Source organism: Falco naumanni, chromosome 2, assembly GCF_017639655.2.
Source record: "Falco naumanni isolate bFalNau1 chromosome 2, bFalNau1.pat, whole genome shotgun sequence".
NCBI lineage: Eukaryota > Metazoa > Chordata > Aves > Falconiformes > Falconidae > Falco > Falco naumanni.
Genome location: NC_054055.1, coordinates 7,880,452 through 7,898,172, shown reverse-complemented (window position 1 = coordinate 7,898,172; position 17,721 = coordinate 7,880,452).

Sequence of the window (17,721 nt, the reverse complement as noted above, 5' to 3'; positions counted from 1 at the left end):
AGAACAGCAGAATTGCTTTTCAGGTTAAGTTCCTTATAGATCTTGAAAAGCTGGTCTAAATCTGAGTTTATAAACTGTGATAGTAGGTAAGGGAAATACAAAGCTGTGTGTGGAAGTTCAGCAATACAAGGTGAAGAGTATGGTCATTTCCACAGGTTGGTTGTGTAGGTGCATACGCTTCACACATAAGACAACCATTTATCTTAAGGAATTTTACATCCAAATGATGATAAATTGCAAGAAATTCCTAAAACAATGTGAGGTGGTATTTTAGTGCTCATTTCTTTCAGTTAATTTCCTACTAGTTTAGTACATCTTTTATTTCTTGCATTATGAAGTTCAAATCTAGACCTTTGGGGGTTTTGGAGGTAGGTTTACGGTTGAATTTACTCTAGAAAGATCTCAAATATCGCACTAACCCATTAGTAACTGAGTGTAATACCCTTAGAAGTAATGACTACTCATGTTTCAGGAAGCCTTCTGGTCCCTCTGCACAGGGAAGTGATGCCTGGTGGGTTACAGACACCACTGGTCTGTGACACAGGGTTGCTGGGTCCCTGTCCTTGCTCTGCCACTCACAGAATCAAGTAGGTTGCACGGGATCTCTGAAGGTGACCTAGTCGAGACCCCTTCTCGACCATGTCAGGTTGCTCAGGGAGATTTCCAACCTAAACGATTCTGTGATTCTATGGTGAATATTGACAACATATGAATAAAACCCAGTGTAACACACAAATTAATCACACAGATGAACACATCTGATTTGTTTTTTCAGGAGATTTGAAACTCAAAATGAAAGGTGGAGATTCAGCAGCCTCTCTGCCCGCCTCTTCCAGTGCTTGACCACTGCCTGGTGAAATGTTTTTCCTTGTATCTAGCCATGTGTTTTCATGTTTCTACTTGGGTCCATTGACTCTTGTCTTATCACTGTGCACCTACAAGAAATGTCTGGCTCCAGCATCTCCACACCTCTGTTAGGTAGCTGTAGACAGCAGTAACACCTCCCTTTTGCCTTTCTTCTTATGACTGAACAAACCCGGTTCTGTTAAAATCTCATTTCTCATTCCTTTCCTTTAGGACTTAGATAAGATTAACTAACTTCATTGTACCTTCCTCTCTCTGTAAAGTTGGGAGTAATGCTATTTTTGTACCTCAGCAAGGAGTGGTGAGGATAAATGTGTGGTAGGTTTCTCAGTTACTGTGAAAATGGAGTCTTATGGAATTATTGCTAGACAGTGAGTCAGTTTAGGTAGAAGGCATTGTCCATGACAGAAGAGCCTGGTAAAGGGCACGTGCATTATTGGGTGAAGGGGTGTCTGCCCACGCTCCAAACTGTTGATCTGCTATTTTGCAGTGAAGCTTAAAAGCAAAATGTTTTGCACTGACTTTCTTTGTGTGTTTGTGTGCGTCTGTTCTTCAGAGCTTTCGCTGGTTTCTACAGATACACTAGAGGTGTATGTGTTGTTGTAAGAAAGGGTATGGGGACAGTGGGAAAGAGGATTCCTCCTTGTCTACTTTTGCAGCTTTTTAAGACAGCAAACTCAATAGATCTCACAATTCATGTTTTCTGAACAGAAGGGCTGGTTTAACATGTTGCCTAGACACATAATAAAATCACTGCCCTGAGGCCCGGTTTGTCTCCACTCTATGTCTCATCTGTTATATGCAGTTCCGTTGACCCCAAGACTGTTATTCTTGGTGCACAAATGTGAGGTAGGACAGACTGGGTCCTTAGAACACAGAAATCTGCACAAAGTGATTAATTTGTGTGTTACACTGGGTTTTATTCATATGTTGTCAATATTCACCATAGAATCACAGAATCGTTTAGGTTGGAAAAGACCTCTGAGATCATCAGGTCCAACCATTAGCCCAGCACTGCCAAGTCCACCACTAAACCATGTCACTAAGCACTGCATCTAAGTGTTTTTTAAACACCTCCAGGGATGGTGATTCCACCACCTCCCTGGGAAGCCTGTTCCAATGCTTGACCACCTTTTCGGTGAAGAAATTTTCTCCTAATATCAAGGATTCGAGGTGTGGCCTCACAAGTGCTGAGCACAGGGGGATGACCCCTTCCTTTGTCCTGCTGGCCACACTATTGGTGACACAAGCTAGGATGCTGTTGACATTTTGGCCACCTGGGCACACTGCTGGCTTGTGTTCATCTGGCTGTCAACCAGCACCCCCAGGCCCTTTCCCACTGGGCATCTTTCCAGCCACTCTTCCCCAACCCGTAGCATTGTGTGGGGTTGTTTTGACCCAAGTGCAGGATCCAGCACTGAGCCTTGCTGAACCTCATATAACTGGCCTTGGCTCATTGATCCAGCCAGCCCAGACCCCTCTGCAAAGCCTCCTGTCCTCAAGCAGATCTACACTCCCATCCAACTTGGTGTTGTCTGGAAAGTTACTGAGGATGCGCTTGATCTCCTCGATCAGATTGCTGTTAAAGACGTTTAACAGGACTGGCCCCAATACTGAGCCTTGGTGAACACCACTTGTTACTGGCCACCAACTGGATGTAATTCCGTTCCCCACCACACTTTGGGCTTGGTTGTCCACCCAGTTTTTTTACCAAGTGTAGAGTACACCCATCCAAGACATAAGCAGCCAGTTTCTTCAGGAGAATGTTGTGGGAAATGGTGTCAAAGGATTTGCTGAAGTCTAGGTAAACAACACCCACAGCCTTTCCCTCATTGACTAAGCGGATAATCTTGTCATAGAAGGAGACCAGGTCAGCCAAGCAGGACCTGTCTTTCATAATCCCACGCTGGCTGGGCCTGATCCCCTGGTTGTCCTGCACGTGCCCTGTGATGGCGCTCAGGATGATCTGCTCCATCACCTTCCCTGGCACCCAGGTCAGGCTGACAGGCCTGTAGTTTCCCAGATCCTCCTTCCTGCCCTTCCTACAGATGGGCATCTGATTTGCTCACTTCCAGACAACTGGGACCTCCCTGGTTAGCCAGGGATGCTGATAGATGATGGAAAGAGGCTCGGTGAGCACTTCCACCAGCTCCCTCAGTGCCCTTGGGTGGATCCCATCCAGCCCCTTAGACTTGAGCATGTCTGAAGTGGTGTAGCAGGTCACTGACCATTTCCCCTCGGATTATGGGGGCTTCATTCTGCTCCCTGTCCCTGTCTTCCAGCTGAGGGGGCTGGGTGCCTAGAGAAGAACTGGTCTCACTGTTAAGGACTGAGGCAGAGAAGGCATGAAGTACCTCAGCATTTTCCTCATCCTTTGTCACTATGCTTCCTCCTGCATCTAATAAAGGATGGAGATTCTCCTTAGCCCTCTCTTTGTTGCTAATGTATTTATAGAAACATTTTTATTGTCTTTTACAACAGTAGCCAGATTAAGTTCTAGTTGGGGTTTGGCCCTTTTAATTTTCTCCCTGCACAAACTCACTCATCCTTAGAGTCCTCCTGAGTTGCCTGCCCCTTCTTCCAAAGCTCATAAATGCTCCTTTTTCTTCTGAAAATGTTGCTATCTGGAAAGGAATTAGTTTTGGATACAAAGAAGCTGTTTCCTTACCTTCAGGCTGGAGCACACCAGAACAAAACTAAGATGGTAGTATTCAATCAAGTGTCTTCCCAGCTTGTGGATCAAATACTGTGACCAGAGAAAAGTGTGGAAGTAGCTGCTATTCTGTCTAATATCACCTGACCTCCAGATCTGTGAAATTTTTAGCATATTCTAGTTTTCATTAATAGGCAGAATGCTGAATTTGCATTACAACAGGTAAAGATTAAGATATATTATGATGCAAGGATAAAAAATTACCTGCCTCCTTATTTCTAGAGAAAATAATAATGGGTCAGTGGCATGAGGGTCTGATTCAAAACAGCAGCATAAAACAGAAACAAGTTGTCATGCAAACCTGATTATACTTTAAACTAAAGCTAGTCAAAAGCATTCTTCTCTCAAATCTCTGGCAACATTCTGGTCCAGCCAGATTTGCCCAAATGCAGGTGTACTCTTTCGGGAAATCTTTTTCTCCAGTCCTTCCAGCTCCTTTCTGCAGATGATGCCTTAAGTTGAGCAGGGCTGAACAGTACTATTCACCTTCTCCATGTAATTTTTCATCTCATAGACCACTATCGTTGTCTCATTCTTTTTTTTTTTTTTTTTTTTTTCCAAGGGGAGTCCTAGTCTATTCAATTTCTCCTTTTACAGAAAATATCCTACATCTCTCACTGAATCTGCACATTTCCTTGTTTGTCTCTCATCCAGCTGAGATGGGGTGAAGGCACAGTACTACAATGGAATTTAGCACCATTCAAATAAAGCAGAGCAAAAGAATCTGACACCTCCCAAGACTGGGCTTTGTCTGCCCTAGGTTGGTAAGAATAATTCCACTTTAAAATAAAAGAAAAAAATAGAGATGGAAAAAGGACAAAAAGATCCAAGTGAATAACATCATCTTCATCATGACCCCATTAAGGTTAATAAAATGTTAAAATGAGACAGTGCTCACCCACTGTTTTATCTTTACTTCATTGCTTTTTCCTACTAGCAGTGCATCAATAACCTCCAGTATATTCTAACTGATTGAATAAAAAGTTATATTTAATTGGGAAATCAATGAGCAGGAATAGGGCACTGAGGTCACATAGATTGTATCATCCTGACCAATCTAACTCACTTGCCCTTTGAGCTGGTCTTTCATCATTATATTTCAGTTGCCAATTTCTCAATCGTCTTAATTACGGGCACAGCAATTTGTCTTCAAATATCACACTACGGTGAAATCTATGCATCAATAAATACGGCTCAAAAGCTGTTTTCCACACTGCTGGAGAGTTAATTGCTTCTATGGTTAAAGCGAATTCTGTAATTCTTTACATTCGTGATGCTTTTCAACATCTTCAAGTGACTGGAAGCCATTCAGAATGGTTAAATTAAAGGAAAACATGTCTTTGAATATGAAGATTGGTTCTGAGCAATTTTTGACACTTTATCTGTACAGAACATTCTGTTCTGTGCTGCAGTTGGAGCATGGCTAAGAAATAGCAGAGGACACTTTAGAAAACATAGCTAGCGTAGTCAGAAGGATCTGCTGGCTGTTCTTTTTCTACCTGCCTCTTTTAAACACCAGCAATATGTAGGGGAAGTGGTGAATACCACATTTACAGATTTTACCCAGTCTAGGAAAAACAGCTTTTTCTGTTCAGGAAAGTGCAATTCTAGTGCTGTCCTTGTGTTTGTCCTCTCCAAAGCAGGACTGTGTGAATGCCACTTGGAAAGCATGTGGCCACACACCACTCACAGCAAGAGAGTCTCGAAAAATCGGTCTGTGAGAAAGAGTAGTGGAAAAGTCCACAGCTGTGGAAGACATTGGTCTGGGCAGGTGACATCCTTGCAGGCTTCCATCAAGTTATTGCAGTCAACCCTCCAGGTCACATAAAACCTCTGTGTTTTATTGTGCTGTTCTTTTTGCATGCAATAGCTGTTGGGTTCCCTGACTCCTAAATTGCTTATAAGCTACAGCACTAGTTTCTGTACTGGCAGCTTGCCTCAACCCGGTTTCTGAGCAGCTGTCACTATTTTCTGCCCTTGTAATAGGCAGCTGTGTTGCAAGTATGCTCTAGGCACTGGGGTCTCCTGAGTTCGTCTACGAGGCACACCTGCTCACTTGCTTGTAAAAGAGCATTTAAAGTGAAGCAGTGTGCATGGGTGATTAATATAACCTGCAGCCCATGAGAGGTTCCAGTCCACGTTGTATTGTGGATGCAAAGAGGGAGTCACTTTTGGGACAAAGAACTCAGCAATGTGCTCAGGGGTGAAGAATTGAGATCTGGGAGTTCTTGTTACCTCATTTCCTTGTTTGCAGACAAAGACAGTAATGATTCCTTCTCTGAACGTTTGAGGCTGCCATTTGAGGAACAGGCAAGGAAATATTATTGTTTTAATTTGTGGGTTTCTGAACTCCTGCTCAACAGTATCTTCAGCAGGAACTGCTTGACTGTGTATGAATAACTAAATATGCTTTGGTCCCATTGGTGCAACATTCCAATATCTGTTAAAAGTGTTTGGCATTTAAGTGAGCCAAGGTCAAATCCTAGGTCTTGACAGTATGAAAGAAAAAAATCTTATCTGACAGAACACCTGTTACTTTGCCTTGTCTTCATCTAAAACCCCACTTGTGCAGCTGAAGAACCTCTCCTGACCAAAAGTTTCATGAAAAGAGGTAGGTGGTTGTGAAAAGTTTTGATTTTGATGCTTCAGCTTTTTCTGACAAAACTGCTCTGTTAAGATATTTCTTACAAGTTGTAAACTGTATCTCTGAAGTATCTGGGAAAATATGGTATCTTCTGGGGAGTATCTTCTGTGCAGGATGTAGCATGATCTGAGCTGGTGCTATAAGGGCACCAGGAGTACCCAATTCTGAAAAACACATGCAGAAATAATCCCTGTCTCCTTAAAAATATTTCTTCAAATAAAGATGCTTTTTAACGTCCAAGGCATGTATTGCAAGAAGTATTCTCTGAGCTAAGTAGACTGGAGCTGTTGAATAACTGTGCCATTGCATGCATAAATATCAGAAGACAAATCAATTATATCTACATTAGACATAATGGAAATAAAGCTACTATAATTGAACATTATCACAGGTTTTGAAGTTCTTGGCTTGGAGAGCAAATATCTCGGCCTCTGGTTGAAAGATCATCTGAGAAAGTTCTCAGCCCACAAAAGTGTACTGACAAGACAAATACACTTCACAAAAACCACAGCATGCTGTGTTTCAGACTATCAGCCCACAGAGTGTCACAAAAAGTGACAGCCTTGGGAGAGGTTTGGACTTCTGCCTTGGTTTTGTGTGTTTCCAACTTTGGAAGGCCTTTTCATGGAGTTTTTGTAAGTAAAACCAATGTATTCTATTTACCTCACATTATGCTCATGTCCATCTCTAAAAACAATATTAAAACTAACTTCTTATTATAGGGGCACTAGTATTGTTGAATTTCATCCCTAGTTTATTCACAGTGCTTTGTCAAGGATGTTAAGACCAGTACCTCCACCTTCATGGATAGGTTTAAAAGCCCTGAGGGCTGAACATTGCCTCTGAAAATACCCAAAACAAACAAAGTCTGTCTCCAAACAGGCACATACTATCTAATCACCATACTTGCAGATAGGCTTAATGGATCTTGCCATCAAAGTGGTGGAGTCCACACAAAATTAAGCAGCTGGTCAGAACATGCAGGAATAATATGTACAGAATATTAAATATAGACTTCCATCTAGAATTTCACATACCTTCTAAAGTTGTTTTTTTCCATTTTTTTAATGCTTATGCCAGTGGTTCTCAGCTGCTGTTCAAAAGGCAACATCACACTACGTGCAGCCTCCTGTTTTGAGCCCTGTGTTCATGGGGACCTCAAGAAGTGGGGGATCCTACAGCTATTGGAAAATCTTGAGGTGAGCCCATTGTCCCCAATTCAAAGGACAAAGACCACTTTCTACATGAATAATGTATTTATTTTATTGATGGAGAGATCTGGGTTAAATAAAAAATGTATGAGTGCTAGACAGAAAACACAAACCAGTCATTGCGGACCTGTGTCCTCATCTCAGGTCCTTCCACAAACACCCACAGCTCTGGCTGATACACAAAAGGAAACGTACTCCTTGAACGCTGAATCCCCGTGGTTGGTCTCCTCTCTCTGCACACAGAAATTACTTACTGAAATGCTACATCAGCAGGTACTTCCCTTGATCTTCTCTGGCCAAGGAAAACATGTAAACTCCATTTTCCTTCTCTGGTCACAGGGTCTTGTTCGATTTGTTTTAGGGAGCTCTGAAAAGCAGCCAGTTTTGTAGGTTTTGTGCAGATATTGGAGCTATTATCTAGTTTTGTTTGTTTTGCCGATGGGGATTTGGCTAGATTATCTCCCCTCAGCATGAAACCCCTAACTGTATGGTTTCTATGCATGACTGAGGTAGCCATATATCACCCTACAAAAAAGCTGGAAAAGAGTGTCTTGTGACTTTGCCCTGAGCAAACTGACCTTCCTAAAAACATAGCTTTTCTTTTGTGAATGCTGCTTTAGTGTTTCCTTTGTAAGATAATATGTTTCATGAGTAACAAGCTCTCTAGCTGTGTATTGCAACATTTTCTGTCTACAAAGAATTTGATGATCTTGGGGAAATAGCAATGGCTAAATGTTAATTTCTTTTACAGAGTGTGGATCTGATTATTCTCCAGTCAATTCAACGTTTTTCCTGAGGTCTTCTCTGCTAGTCACAGGCAGTGAAACAGAACAAAATTATGAAGGATATCACTGTAGACAGTGAATAGAGAAATTCAGGAAGAGGTCACCTTTGTACGCAGACACTGCATCCAGGTGTAGTAAGATTATGCAGATTTCTATGGTTTTCTACATTTAATTAAAGATACTGTTAAAATGTAATGGTGAGCATACATACAAATTAACTGAAGTGATTTTTTTTAATTATTTTTTTGAGGGCAAAGATTAAGTAGGGCTACTGCTTCACTTGAATACTTCTTGAGACCATTATCATGTTCTGGTGCAATTCCCTGATGTCCAGCTTGGCCACCTGTAGTCATACCAAAATGGAAGTATTCATGCAATAGCTCTAGTGATGTTGATAATGTAGACAAGACTTGCCATCAGTGTATAGTAAAGGAGAAATTGGAGTAGCAGAAAAAGAGCTATGGCAAGACAGGAGAAAAGAGTTTAAATATGATTAAATAGATGATGGATTGATTCTTATGGACCAGCTTCCTGAGCTGGTGCATATACAAAGACCACTTCCACTTTTAAGGAAGTGCATCCTTTTCACGAGCTTGAATGGAAGGAGATTTGCAGATCAAATAATTTTTCATGCTGAATCCAAGACTAGGCAGGAACATTCTTCACCTTAAATTAATGAACTGAACGAAAAATAAAGTCCATTCACAATATACAAAAGAGAAGCTTCTACACATGCCAGGTTCATACTGTGAGCAGATTTATGTCATTCCTGGAATGGCTATGTGAAAGTAAAAGGTGTAGCATGACTTTAAATTATCAGGAATCTTCAAAGAAAATGATCAACTAGGAATCTGAACAAAGAGTTGGTGGTAGTGGCAAGTAATAAAAATCTTTGAGGAGCTGTCTTTAGTGAAAGGAATAGTTGTACTAGAAGTAAAAAAAGTTTATTCCTAGTTCTGCATGTTTTACTAAAATCCTTCTCCAATTGCTCCACATCCAAAATAGGAACAGTCCCTCTTCACTTACAGTTAAAGGGAGTTGTGAAGTTTACTTGTTAGCAGATGACTCCTATAAAAGTCCACTCTCAATAATGCACTCTACCACCTGAAGCAGTGCCAGGTCCCTCATGTGTCTTGATTACACGGAAATTTTTCATGATCAGCCAAATTCATGCCAACATATCCACCCTCATGCCATTTGGAAAAGTAGAACTGCAGCAATTGATGTTATTGAAGGGATGAACAAAGGGAACATGTGTGTTCCGTGCCAGTCTCCTCCAAAAGGTATTGAAAGATATTGCTGTTGCTGAAACACTTTCACCAATGCACAATTTTTTGCTCCTTCCCCATGTCTCATAGCCAATATCCCTTGACCCAGAGATATCAAATATAAAAATCTTTGGCAACAGCAGATGTTACATAATTTCAAACTTGAGTACTGAATTTTGGAGTTGCTCTACTCCTTAACATCTGAGGTTATTTTTATTTCTTGGAAGTCCAATATATTTACCAGTTGAATTCAGGTCAGGCCTTTGTTGGGGTCATTAAAGGAAACTGATTTTTGTAAGGAAGCAGCTGATTTTTGTGAGGGCATGGGAATCTTCATACTGTACTCAGTAAGACATCCAGAGCTAGAAGAATAACGATAAATTCATTACCCTAATGGCATGGCTTATAATAGCGTGAGGCCAAGAGGGACATGGGAAAAGAACTGTGACTCAATGGCTGGGACCTTTTTGCTTCCAGAAGAAGAGAGCTACTGTAGCTCTTCCTAAAGTATCAGCTCTTCTGCATGTATCAGCAGTGGCTGATGAAGATAAGGCAAAATCAAGGCTTTTCTGCCTCCTACCTATGTTCTCCCTCTGCACCAGCTTGTGTGGGTGGCGTGTTTGGGTGTGATCTGGATGAGCTGGTCAAGGGTTTGTATTTGTGCGTGTATGTCTGCAAGGGAAAGGGTTGAAAGGGAGGACAGCTTAGTCCTCATCACTTCCTTTAGTGGATAGAAAAAGCAAAGCCCAAGCTAATCCCCTTTTATGTTGCAATGCTGGTAGAGGACATGCAAGGAAATGGTTCTGGTACACCAGCCCACACTGACCTTCTGGGAAAAGTCTGTGGATTTTAACAGTAATTATTCCAAGAAAGGTGTGGAAAACCTCCCTCTGTAGTTTGTCCTGATAAGCCAGGAACCTGCCACCTTCAGAGGGAGGCCTGGGTCTAGACAGACCTGGACAAACCTCAACATTATGGTTAACACTTCTCCAGTGCTGTGACCTCTCTCCTCTCTGTGACTAAACGCATCTTCTGCATGCAAGGCTGTGAAGTGGAAAAGGGCAACAGAGGTCTCAAATGATGGCCATGGTCACTGGGGGTCATGCTCTGCTGCTGTCCCTCCTCTCACATGGCCAGACACACCAGTGGTAACCATGAATAACACTCAAGTTTGAGAGAGCAGTGGCCATTTTTTCCCTAAAATTGCTAAAAGAACATCAGGAAAAGAACAGGTACGGAATAAAATGACATTTTGGAGCTGTCTGACTTTATGTTGCATCACAGAATGAAACCGTGTCCTGGAAGACAGTCAGATGCAGTTGAGATATGTTCTGAGCTCGGAAAACAGCTGGCTGGCTTGCATGCAAGAAAGTAGGAAGAAAGGACACAGAATACTGTATAAGGAAAGCAATCCTCTCAGTTCTATATGAAGGCTTTAAGAGACATCGGCTTTGTATTTAATTTACAGTCCCTTTTTTCCCAACAAAGGTGATCTCTCCCCTGTGAGGCAATTAGCTATTAAGAATCCATTTCATCTTTGTCCTCATGATTCATGTCACATATTCATGTTCATTGCAGAAGGCAAGTTAAGTCCCTTTTGGAGAGAGCCCTATATAATTTTATAGTCATCTGCAGGAAGAACATAACTCAGTGTAATTTGTGTGCACAGCTCACCTATTCTGTAGCACTAGGTACACTTGGAAAGCTCTCTGTAGGAGAGCTGTCGTGATGGTTGTTCAGCAGTATGAGCTGAACGGCTGCTTTTGGGAGGTGGTTTGGTAAGGCTGTGCTGTATTCAGTGAATGGGGATGCTCAGAAGTTGTCTCCAGAGGCAGACAATTCTGCACTGGGATGCTCTTGCACCACATTTTCAAAAAATAGTGTGTGATGTTCATATTTTTAACTACCACAGGCAAGGTAGAGGAAAAAGAGTATTTTTATATTGTAGCAAACCGTTCTGTTCTCTTTGAAGCCAAATACCTGGGATTCTGCCCCTGCTGTGGTTCTGGACAAATACAAAGAAGATACTCAGGTTAAACCTGTATCTAAAACCACGTTTGATTAAAAAGGCAGTGGAGATACTGGTATAGCTTTTAAATGCTCGAGGGAATTATTTCCCTCATTGTCTTTAGGTCTGGTATAAGCATTGCTGTCACTGTTCCTTTAAGTAATCAGGATCCATGCTGCAAATAAAAAAGCCTCGGTCTTTTCAGAGTCTCCAACTTTCTCTCACTTAGTGAAGAACGTGTAAAACCAGCCAAAGTGTCTGACCGATTGGCCCACCAGTCAACCAGACCTTGCTGAAGAGCAGCTTTACAGATGGATACATGTGATCAAATGCCCAGATGTTATGAAAAGGTGTACAGTATTGCAGGCGAGGGAGGCATACCAATGCACACAGTATGATGCTGCATATGGACTTTGGTCCATATTCTTCATTTATATCTTTAGAGTCATATTGTGTAAATCCATTACAAAGGTCAACAGCTACTAATCCCCTGCACCAGCAATCTTCATCTAGGATCATCCTGGTAGCAACACAGTAAATCTGAAAGGTCCATGCATTGCAGTCCCTTCTGAATAGGTTTAGACTTGCTGTTCAGGCATCTGTATTTCCATTTGGACCACAAAGTAAAAAGTTGAAAGCCTTAGAGTGAACAACAGAATCCCTAACTGAGGTCACTTTCATTAGTTTAGTTTAATTTTCATTGCAGATAGACATCTTGAAACATGAATAGAGAAAAGTTTGAAAAAATGCATGTCAGTTCAAATATTAATGTTAGTACAAAGGCAAATAGAAGATAAGGAACACGAGGTCAAAGAAAACAAGAAGACAGCTTCACAGACAAACCTGTGATGCTTTTAGTTCTGGTCATTCTTTTCATTGTTGCAATGAATCAAAAAAGCTATCTCAAAGAGTAGGAAGCATAGCGTTAACTATTGAATGGATGTAGTTTCTTCCACAGCTGAAGAGTAAAAGAGAGTATTCAAGGAGTGAGGATACCCACGAAGGAAAAGGAGAAAAAGAGTAGAGAATGATGAGTCTCTACCTTCTGCAGCATAAGAATTAAATAGACAGCCAATAAAATTTCCATATAGCGATTTATAAACAACACCAGGCTTTTGCTTTTCCACAAAGTGCATTACTTAAATGTGGAGGTCATTGCCCCAGGTTATTTTAGATGCCAAAAGAGTAAATATTTTTTTTTAAAAAGATAAAAGGTATTAATGGAGATTGATCCTTTAATGGCTGTTAAACAGCATGTTGCAAATGGGAAAAACTGCTGTAAGAATTCCCTGTCTCACTGAAAGCGTAAGGAAGTCTGAAGTGGAGAAGATATGCTGGGGAAGAATTGCTACAAACTTTCTCTGTTTCTTCAAAGTCCTTTTTTAAGCATCTGCACCACTTTTAGTGAAATATCGTGGGTATGGCCCTCTATTGCTCATCTGAAGTTCTCAACAGCACTTCGATTTCAAAAGAGATTCTCCTTTGTCTCTTATTACAGTCACTGGATTTGATCCACATTTTCAGACTCATTCTTTCTAATCCTCAATGAGGACAGGGATCCACACGCTGTAGACTATTTTTATTCATCACATGGGATTATTAAATTGTGTTGTTTTCTTCATGATGTAATCACTTCAATAGTTAAGAAATGAAAAGTGACTCTCAATTCTGAAACACTTTGGTAAATAAACATTGGAGTTTTGTTTTCAGTAAGCATATGGCTGCACTGGTCACTCTCAAAGAGGAGAGACTGAAAGGGATACTAATTTGTATATTCCAGATGAACTGATTTCTGGATGTTACCTTTTGTTCCAGAAGATATATTGGACCAATATCTGCTATGTTTCGTATGTTTGAAAGACAGTATGCTTTGTTTTCTTTAGCAGCAAGCCCAATATTTCTGTAATGTCTTCAGATCCTTTTTGACTTTTCGTGCATGTTCCTTCTTATTTGTTCCAGTTGGCAAAAATGCCTCCCAGATAAGAAGCACTGCCATTTAACTCCCAGCAGGCCAGGCTTTTCAGCTCTGAAACACTGGAGCTTATTAACTTGGAAGATACTTAAGCTAACATTCATTTTAGCACATGTAATACTACTTGGCTGGTACTTTCTTAATATAGATAATGAACTGTGTATTCCATCCTAGTGTCAGTCATAATTTCTTTCTGTTTATTAATTGTATTTAGCTATTTGACAGTGATATTAGCTGTATGGAAAATGGAAAGTGCTTTATGTGACAGCACAGCTGAAAATACGCTTTTCAGGTACTAGCAGAAAAATATAGTTCTTTTAACAGACATAATTTCTAATTCTTCAAAAGCTGTAGTTTTCAAGAGTCTATATTCTTGTGCTGTTCTCCTGAATAACTCAGAGTGGGATTCATTTCTACTTAATAGATATCTACCATTTAAGAACTTATGCCCAAACTAATCACCCTCGGTTCCTGTTAATCAGGGAACTGCAGTTGTAGGTCATGCTTCTCAGGAACAAACATGGACCTCTTCTTAGGCTGGAATGAATTTCCCTCTGATTACCAAAAGAGTCTGTAATGTGCTTGCACTGTAATGTCTATGTTTGATCAGGTAAATCTTACCCTAGTTTCTGGGCAGTTTGCTTACAATTACAAAATGTTACAGAATGGATGGTATCACTGATAGGACACTGTGTCTGTAACCCTTAGGATGCTGAGTCCAGAATAGATTTAGAGATGGATGGATGAACTGGTTACCACCCTACTTTTTCTTTAGGCTAAATATCCCTCAAGTCTTTTTTTTTTCTGAACTTGGGTGCTTTTTATTGCTACTCTCTTCACTTAGTTCAAAGGTTCACATCTTCCCTGAAGTGCAGGGTAAAAACCAAATCTATTGCCATGGGGTGTGTTCTCATATCTGAGATTTTCCTGCTTATGTCTCTCTCCTACTACTGTTTACCTTGCTCGTGCCATTGCTGACTGATTTTCAGACCCTGATCCACTACAACGTATAGATGGTTTCTGCAGAACCACAGTGTGTGTGGTTGTTTCCCTTTTGTGTGAGCACTGTTCACCCTGCTGAACAGCAGGCTTGCCCCGCCCCGCCCCCCCCCCTTCCCCCCCGCCCTCCCCAAGCACATTTCTCCAATTTTCAAGCTGATTTTCAATAATAATCTTGTCCTCCAGTGGACTGGCAGTTCCTTCCAGCATAGTGTCATATGCTTATTAAACACTGTCATCCTTCATCCAGGTCTTTAGCAGTGGTAATACAAGACCTAAGGCAAACCTTTACTGAACAGCATGGTTTATGTTCTCCTTTTTGTCTGCAAGCCATTTAGCCATTTTCTTGCTCGTGGTGAGATCCTCCATTGTGCAGAGGCTGAAAATCCAAATGTGATAGGAATGGCAGCTGTGGGGGCAGCGGGGAGGCTGACATCCAAAATCAGTTTGGCCATCCCAGGGAGCTGCTGCTGCACCTGAGCCAAGACCTGCAGATGGTCCCTGCTGTACAACTCTGGTACCAAGTGTAGTCAGATGTAGGTTGCGGGGTTTAATTTTAAGCAGAAAATTTCCTGAAACAAGATATGAAAATGAGGGTCAGGTTGATAGCCCCAACTGCATGATTCAGATCTGAGCTTGGGTACAGGCACAATTGATTATTCTCATTTTGAATAATTTTGTTCCACCGCAGCCAGGGAAAAGTCAAGTATAACTTGTTTCTAAATTCTCCCATTTTGTCTTTGAAACATCTTTAACAGAAAAAATGTATTAACATTTCAAGTAGAAAATATTACATAATGCATAGGATAAAGGAGGACTCAGAAAACAGGTTCTTCAGGAACATCCCGTGCCCTGTCTCTGGAATATGCTAATTGGAACCAAAATATGATCTGTCTTTACACAGCAAGTTTAATACAAAGATCTTTAATTCTAAACAACTTGTGTTATTTTGTTGTGAATTTTTCAGTAGATAGCATTCTAATTCAATTTTCGGTAAATCTTTTAGAATGCTTTCATGACAAAACATGTCCTTGCTTGACTGAATTAGTTTAATTCAAAATGATGTAAATTGCCAATTCTAATAATAATTTAAATCAGTAAGTGTGGAGCCTTGATTTAAATAATCTATTATAACTTTGTTTTGAATGTATAATTATAATTATTTTACCAAAGATAGCTTAGTCCTTGCTGGCAAATAACCATAAACCCATCTTGATTTGGGGAATAATAAATTTTAGAATAAGTTTGGTGTTTTTCTGATAACCAAGATTATATTTGTATAGATACACCCTATGTGTGTGGATATAGAGACATAGCTATATGCATATAGAATCATAGAATCACAGAATCAGGTTGGAAAAGACCTCTGAGTCCATCAACTCCAACTGTTAACCCAGGACTGCCAAGCCCACCACGAAACGATGTCCCTAAGCACTGCATCTGTGTGTTTTTTAAACACCTCCAGGGATGGTGATTCCACCACTTCCCTGGGCAGCCTGTTCTGGTGCTTCACCAGCCTTTTGGTGATTTTTTTTTTTCTTAATATCCAATCTAAACCTCCTCTTGTTCAACTTGAGGATATTTCCTCTTGTCCTGTCACTTGTTATCTGGGAGAAGAGACCAACCCCCACCTTGCTACAGCCTCCTGTTGGGCAGCTGTAGAGAGCGATAAGGTCCCCCCTCAGCCTCCTCTTCTCCAGGATGAACACCCCCAGTTCCCTCAGATGCTCCCCATCAGACTTGTGCTCCAGACCCTTCCCCAGCTCCGTTGCCCTTCTCCGGACATGCTCCAGCATCTCTACATCCCTCTTGCAGTGAGAGGCCCAAAACTGAACACAGGATATGAGGTGCTCCCAGCGGGATGTGACTCCATTCCCCACCACGCTCTGGGCCCAGCCACCCAGCCAGCTTGTTACCCAGCACAGCACACCCAGCCTGGCCGTGAGCAGCTGGTTTCTCCAGGAGATGCTGTGGGGAATGGTGTCAAAGGATTTCCTAAAGTCTAGGTAAAAAGGCCTTACTAAGGTCCAGGTAGACACCATCCATAGCCCTTCCCTCATCCACTAGACAGGTCACCTTGTCCTAGAAGGAGATCAGGTTCATCAGGCAGGACCTGCCTTTCATAACCCCTGCTGGCTGGGCCTGATCCCCCGGTTGTCCTGCACGTGCACTGTGATGGCACCCAGGATGATCTGCTCCATAACATTCCCCAGCACCAAGGTCAGGCTGACAGGCCTGTAGTGTCCCGGATCCTCTTTCCTGCCCTTCCTGTAGATGGGATATATAGAGATAAATATATATCTGTGGGGTTTTGTATGTGTCAGTAAGCAGTAACATATCTTGACATATACTTATTCTGATCTTTATGTCTCACATTTTCACTACATAAGATGATGAATGGTACGTTTCCTTTCTACTAGATGATTAATATTTTATGTGCAATTTGTGTCAAATTACATTTAAATGGGAATAAAATTCAATTAAATGCACTGAAACACTCTAATCATTAATTTAATAAAACCACCTTCAGTGTGGTACATATATCAGGCAAAAAGTTAATGAGAAATGTTTCATATTCAAAGCATTATTTAATAAACAAATGAAATATTGCCATTAATTAGTTAGCAAATCTTGTTATTTCTTATGATCATGCCCTTTAAGATTTTAAAACTACTTTATCTGATCTGCTCTGATTATATCTTTTGCTCAAAATCAGAGGAAGAAGAAATATTGTTCTACATTTTCTCCTCCTATTTTGAAAGAAATAGTTATTGAACTGATACTTGAATAAATGAAAATTAATTTTTTACTTTGGAAAATTAATATTTGAACGTGGAAAAGGGAGACTAAATATCAAAAATAGTTTCATAATTTAAGAAAATTCTGGTTTCAGGTAAGAAGTGCAACCAATTCAACAGTTTGCATTTTTATAAAAAATTAAGAAGTAAACTTTTATTTTAATTTAAATGAATTTATATTCATTTAGACTTCAGTACAGACAGTCATAATTTCAAATGGCTTATTTTAAAGCAAAACACATTTCTCTGATCAAAAACTGATTTAAGTAACAACCAGTTTTTATCTTCTTTACAAACACACAGACTTAAAGCAATTGAAACTGACAATGAAAATTAAAAGCATTCATTTCATTGAATGAGGGCAGATCCATGGGTGATCCAAAACACCTTTTCAAGGGGACAAAATGCATGAACAAAACACAAACACTCCTGCGTGACACTAGACATCAAACGTTCCAG